We start from the raw sequence: 4312 nt of genomic DNA, 5'->3' as shown, positions 1-4312 counted from the left end.
TTCATGCGTAAAACTTTATGCGCATAGAACTTTATGCGCGCACTGCACACAGTGAAGTGCCCATTAAAGCCTATGGGACTTGGCGCGCGCATAGGACTTTGCACGCGCAAAACTTTGCGCACAAAACTTTGTGCGCGATCTGATTGAGAAATCTGGTGCTAACCTACTTAGCACCCTGGTTAGCACGTCTAAAGACTTTAGATGTGCTAAGTAGGTTAGCACCGCTTTGTGAATCACTATATAACGTATAACATATACGCTATAGCAGCATAGAGGATGATATAGCGGCTGGGAACGCGGAAAATCAGCCGCGTTCCCAGCCTGTCGGCAGCTGTCGCCGAACCCGGAAGTAGCCGCCGGCGGGAACAAGACGATCGGAGCGGTGCTGCGAGGGCACCATCCAACTTCGGGGGGCTGAGGGATGCCCCGGGTGAGTAAATATCATTTTTTATTTTTGACTTAAGTTTTCCTTTAACAGGAATATTAACAAAGAAATTGAAAACAATCATTATTTCTCAGTTTTTAGCCATTATAGTTTGAAATTAATACATGCTACCGTAATTAAAACCCATGTATTTTATTTGCCCATTTGTCCCGCTTATTACACCATTTAAATTATGTCCCTATCACAATGTATGGCGCCAATATTTTATTTGGAAATAAAGGTGCATTTTTTCAATTTGCGTCCATCACTATTTACAAGCCCATAATTTAAAAAAATATATTAATATACTACTTTGACATGCATATTTAAAAAGTTCAGACCCTTAGGTAACTATTTATGGGGTTTTTTTATTGTAATTTTTTTTTTATTATTATTTTAAAATTTTATTTGGGTAATTTTTTGTGTGGGAGGTAAACAGCTAATTTTAAATGTAACATTTATTTTATTTATTTAATAAAAAATGGATGTGGGTGTAGTTTTACTATTTGGCCACAAGATGGCCACAGTCAAAAAGTCCTGGAAGCGTATGATCACGCTTCCAGGAAGCATTAGGAGGACGGGAAAGTTTCTTTTAACTTTTCTTCGGGGGGGCTTCAATCAATGAATGGGATCTATAATCCCATTCATTTATCGCTAGGCTAACGGCCTGCGGTGGGAGAATGTTCGTCCAGATAGGCTTAAGTGGTTAATTATGCTTTTAGGCTTTTCTATATTTAGTATCTCGGCCCCTGACACTGCCACCAGCTTCTGCTGCCCTCGCTGCCTGCCCACACGTACCGTAACTACCACTGGCACCTAGAGCATGCACAGCACTCTGCCATGAAATCATAGCAGGGTGCAGTGAATGTTCTTGGTGCTGGAGGATTCCCTTTAGTCTGAAAAAGGACCAATGAGCATCCCAGGTGGCACTTTGGATGCTGTGAGACTTTTCTAAACCTAGTATAGTATGATATACAGCTGTGGCATCCAGCAGTGTGTGTGGGGTAGGTGCGCAAAGAACTTCAATTGGCATGGGAACACTAATTAAAGTTGAAGGAATTATCAGCCTAAAATGAACAAAATAAGCGCTACTTACCTGGGGCTTCCTCCAGCCCCAAGCTCCCAGCATGTCCCTCGCCGCAGCTCTGCACGCAGCCGTTCGCCACAGCTCCCTCCCGGTCCCCGGCGATGACGTCAGGCCGACCTTCATGTCACCCTGTACTGCGCCTGTGCGAGCGGCGCTATCAATCACCGTGACGTGGACCGGAGCGGACTGCGCAGGAGGTCGGCCTGGAGGTCGGCCTGACATCATCGCCTGGGACCGGGAGGGAGCTGTGGCGAACGGCTGCGTGCAGAGCTGCGGCGAGGGACATGCTGGGAGCTTGGGGCTGGAGGAAGCCCCAGGTAAGTAGCGCTTATTTTGTTCATTTCAGGCTGATAACTCCTAAGTATTTTTGGTAAGGTAATCATTAAAGGAATACTTAAGTGAAAACAAATGATTATAACTTACCTGGGGCTTCTTGCAGCCCCCTGGAGTCATCCTGTGCCCACAACATCCTCTTGATTCCCTTTGGCCAGAAGTGGCGACCCTTGCAAAGCTGGCCCATCACCACCAGACTCCAGCTACTGCGAATGTGCAGCACCGAGTTGTGGGCACCCTGATCACGCTCCTACTGCCGGAAGCGCTCTGTTCATGTGCAGTAGCGATTTACACATACTGCCCATGCGGTCCAGGCTCTGCATTCTGGCTATACCAGCCGGCATGGGTGACAAGGGGTTAAAAGAGATCAATCAATCAAGATCATTTTTTTTCTATTTCACTTTTAATAGTGTAAACATACAGTATATTTTCCATGGATTGCAATATTGCGTCTGTACAGTAATCCCTGGCCAAAACATTGTAAGTTACACACACTGCATACTGATCACCTGGAAACGAAATTCACGGCTCTTTCTTTTGACATATGTAAATTTACACTACCCATAGGTAGATACGTTATCTGTCATTTAAATGCATATTTTTTCCTATTGAAACTTTAAAATCAATTTTCCCAAAAACTACAAGGTCTTTTTTGAAAGATGTTTAGCCTGATCCCCTCTGTCCTCCTTACCCTGCAAATTTGATAATTCTAGCATGTATGGGGGCTTTCCTATTAACCTCTAAAGTTGGCGCCATTGGCTTCAATGTGAAAGGCTGAATGTGAATATTTGGGTAATGAACGTTTGTGTAAATTTGACGGCGAACAAATGTTCATTCACCACAAACTGTCCACTGGCCAAAGCCGAATTTACCATGAGGCACTGTAGGCACATGTCTACAGGCGCCGGATGATGGAAAGGTGGCTCACTCCCCTCTCAGAGTGCCTCCTTCCTTCCCTATGCAGAGTCCTGATGAGAGTGTAAATGAAAGGTTACTCAACCAGCTCTCGGTCTCGGCATTCCACTTTGAAGATCTCCCTTCAGTCAGGTGCACCTCTAGCTACTTAATACTGAGGTTTCTCTAGCCACCTAATACTTGGTGGCACCTTTAGCTAATTAATATTGAGGCTTCTGACTGCCTAACACTAAGTAGCACTTGTGATGGGCAAGGGAAGTAAGGGAGAAGTGACAGCTGGGACAGGGATGGGGAAGTAAAAGGTGTCAGAACATCTGTGCCTATAGGCTCAGGTGAGTTAACTAGTGAACTGCGCTCCTGTTGATTAAATGTTATAAGTTATTTTGATATTCTTATCATTATTATTAAGGATATCCCTGACTTCCTTATGAGAGTCCACAACTCCACATCTCCTCAGTCCTCACCACAAGACGAGCACATTGTTGAGAAATCTGTACCAACGTAATATACTGTAGGTATTTTGTATACTTTGCGCTGAATACTTCTTTTTCCCATAACCCCAGAAACAAGTTTGCTATACAAGGTGCTTAAGCCCTGGTAAAGCCCCAGCAAAGCATCTTTTAACCACTTGCCGACCGCACACTCATAACGTGCGTCGGCAAAGTGGCAGCTGCAGGACCAGCGACGCAGTACTGCGTCGCCAGCTGCAGCCTAATTAATCAGGAAGCAGCCGCTCGTACGAGCGGCTGCTTCCTGTCAAATCACGGCGGGGGGCTCCGTGAATAGCCTGCGGGCCGCCGATGGCGGCTCGCAGGCTAGATGTAAACACAAGCGGAAATAATCCGCTTTGTTTACATTTGTACGGCGCTGCTGCGCAGCAGCGCCGTAAGGCAGATCGGCGATCCCCGGCCATGTGCTCCTGGGGGCTCCCCATTCGCTCTTTCACAGAGCAATAGGAATCACATTGGCTGTCTAACACAGCACCCCCTACCGCCATCCACAGCACTAATGACACCGGCAGTACTATTATTATATTGACCAATGGGATATTTTACAAGGATAACTTGGCTCTTAAAATATCTAAAACATGAAGCCTATTGTGTGTGTGTGGGAAGTTGTGCAGATGCTTACTGCACCTCTCATGCCCTGGCATCACCCTTACTCTCCGATAATTAGCCCCGTTCCTTACTTCTGGTCAGCGCAGTCACTGCCCTCTGACCCGTACATACTACGCTGTGCATTCGCAGTATGTTGGCTTGGGTACCTTGTGACTGCGCTCCCTGGTGACCCCGTGCCATGTACACCCGCCTTCCTGTCACAACACATACCCGGCAAGCACGCACTCCACCCCAAGTGGACATAATTCGCCTCTGCAGCGTACTATGTATGGGTCAGAGGGCACCGACTGCACCAACCAGGAGTAAAGAATGGGGCAAATTACCGGAGAACGGAAGGTGACGCCGGGGCACGGGAGGTGCGGCAAGCATCTGCACAACTCCCCCCTCACACAGTAGGCGTTAGTTTTGAGATATTTTAACACACCTCACAAATTT

This window comes from Hyperolius riggenbachi, chromosome 7 (genome assembly GCF_040937935.1).
Source record: "Hyperolius riggenbachi isolate aHypRig1 chromosome 7, aHypRig1.pri, whole genome shotgun sequence".
NCBI classification, from domain to species: domain Eukaryota; kingdom Metazoa; phylum Chordata; class Amphibia; order Anura; family Hyperoliidae; genus Hyperolius; species Hyperolius riggenbachi.
This window is presented reverse-complemented; position numbering follows the sequence as displayed.